Source organism: Acomys russatus, chromosome 13 (genome assembly GCF_903995435.1).
Source record: "Acomys russatus chromosome 13, mAcoRus1.1, whole genome shotgun sequence".
NCBI classification, from domain to species: domain Eukaryota; kingdom Metazoa; phylum Chordata; class Mammalia; order Rodentia; family Muridae; genus Acomys; species Acomys russatus.
The window spans coordinates 61,839,617-61,854,643 of NC_067149.1; positions in this window are offsets into that span (position 1 = coordinate 61,839,617).

Sequence of the window (15,027 nt, forward strand, 5' to 3'; positions counted from 1 at the left end):
ACCAGAGTTTGGTTCCCTTAACCCATGAAAATGCAATGTATGTGTTGGGGCTCATGTTCAGTTTAAGCCATGACAATAGAGAGAGGACTTCCCTGAAACGGACTTCCCAGGAAACCTAGTGTTATTGGTGAGCTTTGGCTTTTGATTGAGAGGCCCTGACTCAAAAGAATAAAGTGAGGAGCACTGGAGGATGATTCCTCACATCAACATCAGGCATCCACATGAATGTGCACACAAAAGGTATCTGCACATACATGAGCCCAGACACATGTGAACATGAATACAAATATCCATGAGCACCACTAACCAAGAAGAAAAAGAAAGAGAGGAAGAGAAGACAGTGTTTTCAGGCACTACCTGCACCAAAAAAATTTTAAACATTTTACAGTGCTGAAGCTAAAATACTCTTCCATAAAATTCATCTTTTGGCCAACAGTCTCTTTGTTGGCACCAAGTCCATGTTAGTATATAGAACATAAGAAAACTAACAGAGCACAAAGGTAAGGGACTACTAACAGTAAATTTTATGCTTTTAAATTTATTTTAAAATATTTAACTTATGGTTAAAATGAGTCCTATTAAATGAATATTTATACAAGCTAATACCATCATCTTGCTTAGTACATATCTGTGCGCAATTCAGTAAGGTACAAGGGTTGGAGTGAGAACTGCGCCCCAGCCCCCTGAAGGCTCACATATTTGACTACTTGGTCCCTACTTTGAGCCGGGGTTTGGAGACAGTATAGAATACTTAGGTAATGAAGCCTTACTGGAGGATGTGATTGGGGATAGTTTTTTTTTTCTTTTCTTACATATACATTTATATTATTACACATATATACAATAAACTACATAAAGCGAGAAGATCCACGAAAGAATCAGGAATTATATAAATGTTACATTTCATAGTGGTTTTGGCTATTAGTATCTAGCAACCTGGAGAAAACACCTTTTCTATCTTGGTGAGCCTAAAATTCTGAATGTAAATGGTTATCTCTCATATCTCAGTTCTGTACGCTGTGAGTTTTTGCGAGTTACAGCTGTGTTTCACTTTCCATTTGTTCTTTTGGGGTCAAGTGACAACGTAATCTCTTAGCCTCCTGCTTCTGCCACTCGGGCCACTGTTTGAAGGCATGTCCCATGCTATGATGCAGGCATCACTCTCTGGAACCATTAAGGCAGAATAAATTCTTTCTTCATAAGTTGCTCTTAGTATTTTATCACAACAACCAAAAATAACATGTACGTAGGTGAAAAATAAAGCAGTTTACCTTCTAAGCACCCAAACATGTTTGTTATAGTGTTTTAAAACACTGACTGACAATGTTTCTCTATTAATCTTATCTGTAACACAGAGCTCAATGTAATTCTACCTATCCTACAGATGGTATACAGATATAGAGGTTTATAGAACAAATTGAGCACAATGTAGAAACAAAAGACAGCAAACAAAAAACCCTGAATCAGAATTTGTATCCATTCATTCTGATTCTTACCTTGTAATTCGTCCTGTTTTCATACAAAATAAGTGTTAATAATGTGTTAAAAGTAAGTTTATATTTAAATTTAAGTTTCTAGACATTTCTATAGTGAGGGCAATTACAGATATTACTATGATAATATTGAAATATATATATATATATTTTAAAAAGAGGGCTTGCTATATATTTCTAACTGTCTTGATACTCACTATGTAGCTTAGGTCAACCTCAAACGTGTAACAGTACCAGTCTCTCTGCCTGCCAATGACTGGAGTTATCGATGCTTGCCACTATAATAGCATGAATTGTCATCTTACAAAACAAGGTAAATTAAATGTCTCTGCTATAAACTTTTAGGATTTGAGGTTGAAAATATGTCCACTCTTTTCAAACATTACAAATAACTCATAGGACACATAATTTTTACTATTAATTTATTCAGATTACATCTCAATTGGTATCCCCTTACTTGTCTCCTCCCGTTCCTTCCTCCTTCCACTTTTCACTCTGTTCCCCTCCCCTAACTCATAAGACATATAATTTTGTTTGGTTGTGCAAAACCAGAAAATACAATCCTCAATTTCTTATACAAATACCATTTAACCTTGCTTTACCTATGTAATTAGTGTGGATAAAAGGCGAACATCCATCAGAGGATGAATTTTGTTGCACTTCAGTATTCAAGTAACCTGTCCCAGTTTGTGTGGCTATTTCCTCAAAGAAGGAAACACAATTGGACAGGAATATGAGAACCCTCTAGGTTACTAGTTTATTGATTAGATACAGAAGATCTTTTCTCCCTGAAGGTTTGAAAGTCCGAAACACGCACATTTTCTCTATCATGAAAAGTTGTTCAGTTTGTATACCTAACACTGTATTCTGACTACTTAATGCAGGGTTAAAAACAATGACAGCTGCTTTTATAAGCAGACATCATTGTTAAATTCCATTCTGGCAGTAAAATGCATCTTTCCCTCCACAGGTTTTTTGACTGACAAATTCTGGTCCATGTATTCTATTTTCTGACCCATTTGAAATGAAAATACTGTGTTATGTACAAATATTTCATTACTTAGTTGATCACAAATATGTGCAAATATCTGTAGTCAAAAACATTGCCCCAAAGTTATGGGTATATAAATGTGCCAGTGTAATGCGTTTGAAAGAGACCCTGTGAGGGATTGCCTGTGCACTGACCCCTGGCTCTCACACATCTTCAAAATGGAACTTTGTGTAGTTTTTAATCTTTCTATACATTCTCCCACTCTTTGGCAAACTAGTGGTAACTAGGATGAAACATTCACAGTAAAGTCGCGAGGGTTGAATTGAAATGAAAAACCTTAGAACCTAGCCCAGAGTAAAAAACAGAAAAGTTGTTTGCAATATCATTGAAGTTACCTTAAGTACTGAGTTGACAAGTGTCACTCTTTTCTTAAATTGTGCATGTGTGTGTGTTTGTCTGTGTGAGCACACATGTGGTGAGGTGTGCGCTCACACACATGTGTCACAGTTTTAGGTGCCTGAGGACAAATGTGGAAGTCAGTATTCTACTCCTACCCTGTGGATTGTAGGAGTCCAAGTCTTGTCATCAGGATGAATGGGAAATGTCTTTCCTCATTGATTCATTTATCTGAACTTTAGTACTATATTGTACTTGACACCATAAGTAGTAGGTTTTGAAATGTAGCTGTATGTGTTAGTTATTTTCTATTGCTGTGATAAAATATCTCAAAGAGCAGCTTAAGGAAGAAAGTGTATTTTACCTTCTGGTTCCTGAGGGCTAGAGTCTGTAATGGATGGGAAGGTATGTTAGGAAGGCTGTAATAGAAATCAAAGAGATCACATTTCAGCTGTACAAGGAAGAAGACGGTGAACAGGATGTGGGGTGAGGCTATAGACTCTCAAAGTTCACCCACAGGGATGTGCATCCTCCAGCGTAGCTCTACCTACAAAGACGCATAACATCCACACACCCTGCCATCAACTAAGAACCAAAATTTAAAATACATCCATCTGTGGGGGATATTTATCCTTTAAGCAAAACATGGCAAGTAAATTAATGCCATAATTTCGTTTCTGGTTTTCATGTGCAAACACTCAATAGTCTATTTAGTTTTTTAAAATCATGGTTTATTGTTGTCTAGTCCCCGATTTTAGTGGAATTTCCTTGAGTTTCTCTCTATTTAATTTGATGTTGGCTATTGGCTTGCTGTCTATAGCCATTATTATGTTTAGGTATGTGCCTTGTATCCCTGATCACTCAAGACTTTAAACATGAATGGATGTTGGTTTTTTTCAAATGTTTTTTTCAGCAACTAAGCAGATGATCATGTCCTGTTTATATGGTGGATTACATTGATGGATATCCATATATTGAAACACCCCTGCACGCCTGGGATGAAACCTACTTGGTCATGGCAAATAATACCTTTGACGTGTTATTGGATTCTGTTTGCAAATAGGATGCAACAAAATAAGGATTTCATAACAATTTCTCTTATCAACGTTGATAAAAACACTCAATAATATTCATATCTTCCTTAAGCAAACATAATGTTGAGTTTTCATGGGTGCAGCTTTCCTGTCATATTTAGAGGACACAATTTTACAGCTGGTATCTTGTCCTCTGGCTTTTATAATTGTGTTGTCTGTACAACTTCTCTGGCATCTTGGGTGTTGAGTTAGGTTGTAGATTTATTGTTTTTTGGGTTCCATACAGAGTTCTATTGTGATTCTAGGTTAAGAAGTACAACTCTAAAGATATTTGTTTCATGTGAAAAACCTGTGTTGCATCATTATCATAAATTACAGTAAGGCAGAAGTTAAGAGAATTAAATCAACTTTCATTAAGATTCATCCAAGTCTCTGCCTTCAGGCTTTGCTTTCTTATTATTAGACTCTATCACAATCTGAGAATCATGAAAACAAATATAGGCAACTTTCTGAAAATAGTTTATCATTAATATAAACTAAAATAAGTAAGCTAGTAAAAACAACAACAAAAGCAGTAAGCACTCCTGGAACTCTCAGGATTCCTCAGTGAAGTGAATGTTGTAAACTTTCACATACTTTACTGCTATGGGGGGGAATTAGCTTTTCATGCATTTGTCTTCATTTCCCTACTATTGCTACTGTGGTGCAAATTAACATCCACTCAGCTGTCACTCTATTTTTCTCAGAAACGGCTTGAAATTATGACATCAAAGAAAAACATCCAAATTCCAAATTTTACATTTCACAGTTTTAGATTCTGTCCCCACCTACAATTTGTTCTGTGGTTTTGAGGAAATTTAGCCTTTGATTTAGAAATTTTAGAAAACCATGGCAATAGGACTAACCACTAGCAGATTGTCTTGTAGGATCACATGGGATAGGGCATATGCTGCCTGTATCTTCTTCAATAATGTTAGCCATTAGGGTTTTTATAGCTACTATGTAATGAGCTCCAATATAGGATCACAGGACAAAAACTCATGATAAGTGATGGCTAAAGATAACGCGCTTGGCACTTCATTTAAAAATACCATGAACAGAAAACCCCATGTCCTCTGTTGTCCACTGAATACATTACATTACAATTCATATTATTTCACTACAGCATTTTTTTTCATGTTTTAAGATTTTATTTATTTTTTATTTTTTTCCATTTTATTATTTTATTCATATTACATCTCGATTGTTAGCCCTTCCCCTGTTTCCTCCCATTCTTCCCTCCTTCCCACTTCCCCCCTTCTCTTCTCCCCTATGTCTGTGATTGAAGGAGACCTCCTCCCCCTATATATGCTCTTAGAATATCGAGTCTCTTCTTGGTAACTTGCTATCCTTCCTCTGAGTGCCGCCAGGCCTCCCCATCCGGGGGACATGGTCAGAAAAGGGGCACCAGCGTTCGTGTGAGAGTCAGCTCTCACACTCCACTCAACGGTGGAGAATATCATGTTCGTCGGCTAAGTCTTGGTAGGGGTTCAAAGTTTAATGCCTATATTCTCCTTGGCTGGTGCCTTAGTTTGAGGAGGACCCCAGGACCCAGATCTGCCTGTCATAAAGTTCTTCTTGTAGGTTTCCAGGACCCTGTGGGTCCTACTATTTCCTTATTCTTCCATGTTACTCTCATCTAAAGTCTCAATAGGATGTCCTCTCCTCTGACCCACTTTCTTGGTAAGTAAAGTTTTTCATGGTATATATCCCTTGGACTAGTGTTTTGATATAAGTGAGTATATACCATTTGTCTCTTTTTGCTTCTGGGTGAACTCACTCATTATAATAATTTTCAGATCAATTCTGAAGAGAAACAATGTTGTTTCATTCTTCTGTTTGGGTGTAAATTATCAATTATGACTTAATATTAATAATTTCTATCTTTCTCTAGAGGTCACGATATATATTCATTGCTGCATGTTATGGAATTCTACACTGATGTCTTACTTAATGTTGGACAATTTTCCACCATTGTTCCGTGCTCATTATGACCTATTTTCTTGCAAACTGATGATTTATATTTGTCTAAATTTATGTGATATAATGAATCATCATTCATCATGATTTATGAATACAATGTGGATTAATTAAACTGAAGTAGTTAACAAATCCATCACCCTGAATGCTTAATATTCTTTTGTGGAAAGCATGAAATTTACTCTCAACAATTCACTACAAACTCTACTTTGTTATTGACTATATTTATCTTGCTGCATGATATAATTGAAACTAATCTATTCCTCTTCTTAAGATCTTGACCTTTTAGTATCATCTATCCTTTATTTCTTCCTGAGTCCTTAGTCTCTATCTTATTTTGTTTCTATCGGTTAAATTGCTTTGAAATTCTTGTGTAAATGACATCCACAACTTTTGCATTTATGTACATAATTTCCAGTATCATTCATGTTATCAAATATGACAAAATTCTCATATTTTCTTGTTGTATAGTCTTAAAATGTATTTTGCTGTACATATATGCAATGCATTTTCATCCTGTTATCTGATGATGGACACTTGGGTTAATTCTGCATATAACCTATTAAGAACAACATAGCAATGAACATGTGGTTGTAGAAACCTCTTCAATAAAATTATATCACCTTTTGTGTATCATTTAATCTTATTTATGTTTGAAAGATGTCCTTGGGTCTCTGATTATTTAAATGGGCATTAAATGTGTTGAAGGGACCACTTTCTTCAGATCTTTGAGTACATCTATCTTTCTAAAACATCTATCTTGATAATAGCTATTCTAGAAATGTAATATGGTGTTCCACTGAGGGCTCAATTTGAAGTCCGTGACGATTAACAATATTAAGCATTCCTTACATTTCATTGGCCATTTCTATGTATTTTTTATTAATTTTAACATATACGTTTATACTATTACACATGAATAAAATAAACTACATACAGCAGGAAGAGCCAAGAGACATTCAAGAGATATATAAATGTTACATTCATAGTGATTTGGCTATTTGTATTTGTCAAACTTGAAGAAAGCATCTTTCCTATCTTATCAGGCCTAAATTCTGAATGAAAATAAATATATATATCATATCACATCCCTATTAAATTAAAACATCTATCTTGATCTAACAAGATATTAACCCCTAACCAACTAAGCTTAATCTTAAGACTAACCTATCTGGTCTTCAAACCCATCAGAGACTTGGAAACAGATAAACTTAAATACCTGAGTGAACCAGAAGTGCAGGTTAGCAGCTTCCAAAGTGAAAAAATGACTGAGAAAGGTTACTGCCTGAACAGTCACCCAACACTCTCTATAAGGTTGGAGTATAATCTTTGGCCTTCTAGCCCAATATCTCTGATAGACATATGTGCAGGGCAGGAACTATTGATGACCTTCCTACACTCTCTTGGCAGAGTTCAGCCATCAATTCTGACTGCATTTAAGCTTGCCCATGTTTAGGCAAAATTCTATTGGTGGCAAAAATGAGGACATTTTTCCCAGTGGCTTGTTTGCCACATTAGAAGGCAACTCCATAAGGAGTTTCTTTGATGTTGATTACCTTCTTTGAGGTAGGCTGGGTGTTGCCAAGAGTTAACTTGTCTTGTTGTTAAAGAACCTTTAGAATAATAAAAATATCTTTAAATTCCATATTCTCTTACAGACCATTTCTGAGAAGCCTGCAGCTCCAATTATATTCAAGGATGTAAAATGAAACCCTTTCCTTTAAGCCTATAATGAGACAAGGATGACAACTCCTGACACTTCCCTTTCCTGAGATATTTGGGACAGAAAAGAAGTAAGAGCCACACACAAAAGAAGAAATGAGTTTGTCACTATTTGCCAACAAAGTACATAAAACTTTACAGATTCCACAAGCTCATCAACTAATTTAATTATCAATCACAACTACTTAAAACCAGATTTTGTAATATATAATAGTAATATAAAAATTAGTAGCAATTTATAATTTTTGTTTATATAGAGAGGGCTCTTTAGTGTAGTCCTGGCTTTCTTGCAACTCACTATTTCAACCAACCTGGCCTTGAATATACAGTGATGCTCCTATCTCTGCATCCAGAATTCTGAGACTAAAGACATACATCACCGCACCCAACATAAAAACAATTCCTTTTTTTTTTTTATAGAAAATTATGGGCAAGAGAATAAGTTCATCTGTAATACATTAAAGTCTATAAAATTATAAAGATTGAGGAATGCATAAATCAATTCACACATGCTCTATGTTTACAGGGTATAAGAACCACTATTGCTAAACTATCAATAGAATGATTATATTTTAATATTTTAACAAAAACCAAACTCATGTTTAGATCAATGCAGTATTTACCAGTACTTTTATTATCTCTTACATGAAAAGGAAAAAAAGAATTCTACTATTTATATGTAGCTATAAAATCAGACTCCTTTAGCAAAGCAATAATGAGAACAGACAACTAAGTTTATGATTCCACATTACCTGATATCAAATTTGCAACAATAATATTGATTAAAATGATATCCAATCATTGGATAGAATAGAGCCCAAAAGTTGTCTCATTCTTCATTGGAACCTAATCATCTGTATTTAATAATTCCTGCAGTTGGCTTTAATTTGGTATAATGTTTGAAAAATTGTCCTTAATAAGTTACTGAAAACAGATAGTAGCACAGCACTGGTGTTAAACTACATCTCCAATTATGGACAACAATACTTTTTTATCAGTGTAAATACCAAAGTGTTAAATATACATTGCCATCAAATCAGAGATGTGAGTGCATCTTTGTTAGTTTCCATTTTTGGTTCTTTTATTTTCTAACTTTTTATTAATTCTTCGTGAGTTTCACATCGTGCACCCCACTCCTGCTCAGCTCCACATCCCCTCATATCCTGTGTTAGTCATTGTAACCTCCTTCTCAAAATCATACACACACACACACACACACACACACACACACACACACACACACACACACACAGAGAGGGAGAGAGAGACAGAGACAGAGACAGAGAGACAGAGAGAACATAGAAAACACATTATGGAAGCTGTAGTGTATCATAGTGTGTTGGACAGTATATGGCTCTGTCCACACTTCTTCACTTGCAAATGTTTATTACAATGAGTCATTGGTCTGGTTAGAGATCTCTGTCTTTTGTGAGACAAATAAAGGGTCCTAACTGGGCCCATTCCAGGTTATCCTGTTGTTGCCCTGTGTTATGGAGATCCTGCAGCTTTGGATCATCAGGACTGTCCCTTTCACATGTCCCAACTGTTCTTAGATGATATAGATTTTGGGGAGGGCCAAATCAGATGCCTGGATCTAGGTCAGGATGGTAGCTGAGCTGGTCAGCACAAGCTCTCCCATGTCAGCACCGCCATACTGAGCTCTCTAGGACTGCTAAGGCTAAGCCATCCAGTGTCACAGTAGGCAGAAAGCAAGGTCATATCTCCTGACCTCATATCCTCTGGGTCTGCTCTCATGAGCCATCTCCCCTCTTCTGCTCATTGAAGGCCCGGGACTCATTCCCTTATGCCCTTACGTGCTGCAACCTGCCAGGGACTGGGACAGCTCTTCTGCTCTCACACCTTTGGGAGTGGGGAGGGGGCTGGCTACATCAGTCCCAGCTTAACTGTGCTGCCAAGCTGAGGTGCAGGGCCACTCTCTCTGAGTACATATTAAGTTGTGTGGATGTAGATTTGAAATTAGTGGATATGAGAATATTTTAATACTGAACATCTTGAACTCCTGGAACAAAGCCAACTGCTGAACTGGTTTTTAGTCCATAGACATGTCAAGAATTTATTTTAAATTAATTAAAGATATTTTATTTTCTTGAGAGAAAGAGGCCATATGGGTGTCACAAGTGGACATGTCAGAATGTATATATGATGGGAGATGTTATCAGGCTATGTTCTCTAAATAGACTGAAGGGTCCTTGTGAGATGAACAATGTGTAATGACAAATGACCATGCATACCTCAGAGGTGACTGTATTTTACAGTTATACAACTGCACTCATTGACAATACAGACAACAAATTCACATCTAACATTGAGAGAAAATGTGAAAATAATTTCATAAGTCACTCCACAATCAGAAGGTTATTAGATTTATCCACAGATATGTATGTGGTTGAATAACATAACAATGTGTGTGTGAGAATAGGAACCTAGGTAAACTGATGGTCTCACTTTGTATAACTGAAAGATGAAATGAAATTTTATGTTAAATGTCAAAATGACAATTTTTGATGCTTTCTTCAGTTTTTTTTTTTTTTTGAGATCTAAATAAATTTGGATACTATTAACTAGATATGGACTCAATTTTATTTAAGAAAATACTCCTAATACTTTCCCAAACCAACAATCATATGTGTGTGTGTGTGTGTGTGTGTGTGTGTGTGTGTGTGTGTGTGTGTGTGTATCGGTCATCCGTCTGTCCTCCTATCATATTTATCTACCTAACATCTATTTTTGTTATCTATAACCACTCTATATTAGTAAGCTATCTTCCATTAATATACATATGTACATATGTATGTATGTATGTATGTATGTGTGTTTATATGCTATTGATATATGTATTATCTGTATGTTTTACCTTATATATTGTATTTATCTACTCATCTAGGTATTGTTATGTATGTATTTATTTGTATCTGTTTATCTATTGTCATAAAGCTATCATTTATCTATTCTGCATATATATATTTATTTATCCATTTATGTATATATAGCTGACCATATACCACCCATTATGTATGAGAGTAGATCAATGACTTCTACCTTCTTAATGTTATGACACTTTAATACAGGTTCTCGTGATGTGGTGACCCATAAGAATACAATTATTCGTTATTGCTATTTCATAAGTATAAATTTGCTATGTTATGAATCTCAGTGTAAATATCTGATATGCAGGACCCATGATATGTGACCCTTATGGAAGGGTCAAAGAGATCGCATCTCAAAGTTTCAGAACTGCTGAGATAGAGAAGTATTTCTTCCGTGGGCGTCGATAGTACACAGGTAGTACAAAAACACATTGATGTTGCATTACAGACAGCAGGTTGCAGAGCTATGAAGAGTATTCCGAAATATCTTCCTACATTTTCACCTTTAGCGACTCTTTAGTTGCTCTTATGGAGGGCATTTTAGGAAGGACCAAACAGAAGCTTTAAGGCTGTTCTGTCTTGCTAGCTATGGATGTATATAAATTTAAGTTGTTCATAATTTCAACTGTAGTGTAGAATATGATAGATTTACTAGAATAATTCATTAGTGTCATTAGATATGTAATTACTTCTCTGATTTGCATTTTATTCATTCTTTATTAAGATAAATATTGTTTGAGTTCATCTGGAAAGACAGTAGTGCATATTAGTGATTTTGTCTAGAACTATATCTTGCTTGAAACAAAAGTATAATTCAAATAGGTTTATATTACTTACTACTCATGGAATGTGTCCCATGCCTTCAGTAGTATGTGAACATTACTAAAGTCAACGGTACATGTTATATTCTTCAGAAGTCATGGAAAAATTAATATTTTTAAAATATTAGGAGACCATCACAGGGAGACCATCAAGGCCAGCAGTATGGACACAAACGGGCGACGGGGGGGTTGCTGCACAAGTTGATGCACCAATGAAGAAAAATGCATGAAGTAAACCTTGGCCCCCTCTTCAGATATAACTTATGGACAGCTGATTCTCAAAATTGGTGGTGAGGGGACTGCTGCTGAACCTCTGATATACACTCTGGTGTCTGCAATTTGATTACTGCCCCTGGGGATGCAGCTTATCCTTATGAGACCTGATAGGCTGTGGCCAGACAGTGAGGTAGAAGGGTACCCCTGTCAGAGGTCTAGGGGAGTGGAACAGGGCAGAGGAGGGAGGGAGGATAGGAAAGGGAAGATGAGAGTTGGAGGATAGCAATCAGAATGTGCGAATAAACTATAATAAATATAATATAAACATAACATACACAACACACACACACACACACACACACACACACACACACATAAAATAAACCAGTGAAGTTAAGGTATTTGCTGTGTCAGTACAATGTGTGGGAGCTTGGTGATTTGGTACATATTGGGAAATATCCTCTCCAGTACAGAACACAGCTGTATTCCTAATACACACTTCAGTAGTTAAGTATATAATAACTTTTTAAAACTATTGTCCTTTGGACCTGGGACTACTTCACGTGCCTTTTGATCCAGGGGCACACAGGTGGCTCTTTCTGCCTAGAAAACAAAAGACATACAGCACATACACAGTATCTGTGTTAATAAGTGGCAGTGTAAAATTACTGTTATGTCAGTAGAGTCCTTGAGGAGGAGCCTTGTGAAATTTCAGAAGAGTCTTGAGATGGTGATCCTGGTTTTCTTTTGAGCTTGAAAGTTCATAAGTCTCCAGGAGCTTCCCATCAGAAGAAAATGTTTTATTTTAGAGAAAATTGGTACAATGTAAAATTAATAAATGCAACACGATACAAACTGAATGTGTAATGTGCATTCTTGCCTGGTATCATGCTTAGTAAGAGGGTCCTGTTTATTATTAGTATCTGTTTCACTTATTGATACTGTCAGACTCTTGAGAAATGAAAGTGAATTATCAGACTTCTTATCCCCTGTTCACAATAAGGAGCATCTTATACTTGCTGATGTGTCTTTTGTCCATAAAAACATGATGACAGATGATAATGATGAAGATGATGAAGTAGAAGAAGATAGATAGATAGATAGATAGATAGATAGATAGATAGATAGATAGATAGGTGATAGTAGATAAGTAGGTAAGTAGACAGGTCATAAATAAATTGTAACATATGAAAGAAATAAACAATGATATAAAGATGACCAATCAATCAATATAGTTTGAGCATAGGTGATAGACATGTAGCTATAAAATGGATGATAAATAGATAGATGATAGATAGATAATAAGTAGATACATAGATTTGTAGACAGTAGATGAGAAGTTGATAAAAATAAGTTATAAATATAAAAACTTAAATGATTGGATGATTATCTTTACAAAAGTTCTTATGTCTTAAAAATGCTATAGTGCTTGTTACCAAGGAAATAAAAGATTAAAATGCATAAGTTAAAAAGTAAATAAATAAAAATTTCAAAAGTCATACACTTTTCAAAAGATAGAAATAAAATTTGATGAAACATTTATATATTTGGGATATTAGCCCTGGGTCAGATGTGTGGTTGGTGAAGACCTTTTCTAAGTCTCAGGCTGTTGTTTTTTTCTGTTGACAGTGTCCTTTACCTTACAGAAACTTTTCAGATTTATGAGGTCCCATTTATTAATTGTTGATATCACAGCTGGAGCTACAGGTGTTCTATTCAGGAAATTGTCTCCTGTGCCAAAGAGCTCAAGGCTCTTGGCCACTTTTTCTTCTAACAGATTTAGTGGGTCTAGGTTTACATTGACATCTTTAGTCCTTTTGGACTTTAGTTTTGTGCAAGGTAATAAGTAAGGGTCTATTTCCATTTTTCTAAAAGTACACCTCCAGTTCAACCAGCACCATTTGTTGAACATGCTATCTTTTTTCTATTGTATGGTTTTTGAATTCTTTGTCAAGCATCAAGAGTTCATAGGTGTGTGGGTTCATTTCTGGGTCTTTGATTTGAGTCCATTGATTGACCTGTCTAATTTTGTACCAGTGCCATACTGTTTTTATTACTGTTGCTCTATAGTACAACTTGAGATCAGGGATGGAGATATTTCAAGAAGATATTTATTGTATAGGATTGTCTTAGCTATTTGAGTTCTTTGTTTTGTTTCATTTTTCCAAATGAACCAAACCAAATAATCCAATTTAAAAATGGTGTACAAAAGTAAACAGAGAATTCTCAATAGCAAAATATTGAATTGCCAAGAAAGACTTAAAGAAATGCTCCATGTCCCTAGTCTTCAGAGAAATGCAAATCAAAACAATTCGGTTATTACATCTTACACCTATCAGAATGGCTAAGATAAATATGGCTACCACAGTGACACCCCATTCCTTAGACCTCTCTGAAAGTGAATGTTTCTCAGGCAATGCTCAGTTCAACTTCAATAAATGTGTATTTTTGTGATCACTTAAAAATTAAAGGATCTGTGGTCTTGATTCAACTAAACACCAAAACAGTGATTCTTAAGTTCCTACATTATATTATATTCTATGACTTTTCATATGGGATGCACTTTCATGAATAGAATAAATTAATGAAAACTAAAAAAGTATTTGTTATCAATTTCTTCCCTAACTGATTTCCTTTTACCATCTTTAAATCGTACTTAACCCAGTAAATCATTTGGGAAGTTTTCTGGCAACTAATTATTCTCTATCATGGAATTATCCACAGATTGCATGTATTCCACAGCCCAGGCACAGGCAAATCTTACATGTTTTTAACATGTGTAGAAGACGGAAAGCAGCATAATTATAGGACACATCAATTTTCAATTACTTCAGATATGTTCTAAATATGAGATTCCCACTCAGGGACTCTAGCCAGCATGTGAATTTAGCCAAGGGTATAATACCATTTCGTTTTATAACAGAGGAAACATAAGTCAATACAGCCCAAAAGAGCACCATTTTAAAATGAATGATGGCAGCTGATGAATCAATTCGGCCTATTGCCTTGTTACAGTAATAGGAGAGAAAAGGATACTTAGAGTTGAAGGGCAGTAAATATGGAGCCAATAAACTCAAATGGTATAACCAAGCAGGCAATCAACCTACAGAATATCCTACTACAAAATGTAATATCATTGAATAATGTGGCTGGATTCTTCAAACATCCAGGCAATTTTATGGCCACTGGGCACATCTGTCTTCATATAAGTTAAGAAGATGGTAATCACATCTCATGCTACTGGAAGGAAAATGATTGCCTATTAGACATTATTTTGGATAATGTTTTTATTTGTTTTCTTCTGAATTAGAAGCTGGCATAAAGGACACTAAATTGCCTTTTACTTTGTGGTATGTCTGGCTTGTTCCATTTTGTGACATTTACCTTTCATGGTTTTATATATTGGAGTTTGCTTGTGCATACATCAAAGTTTTTTTTTTTAATCTT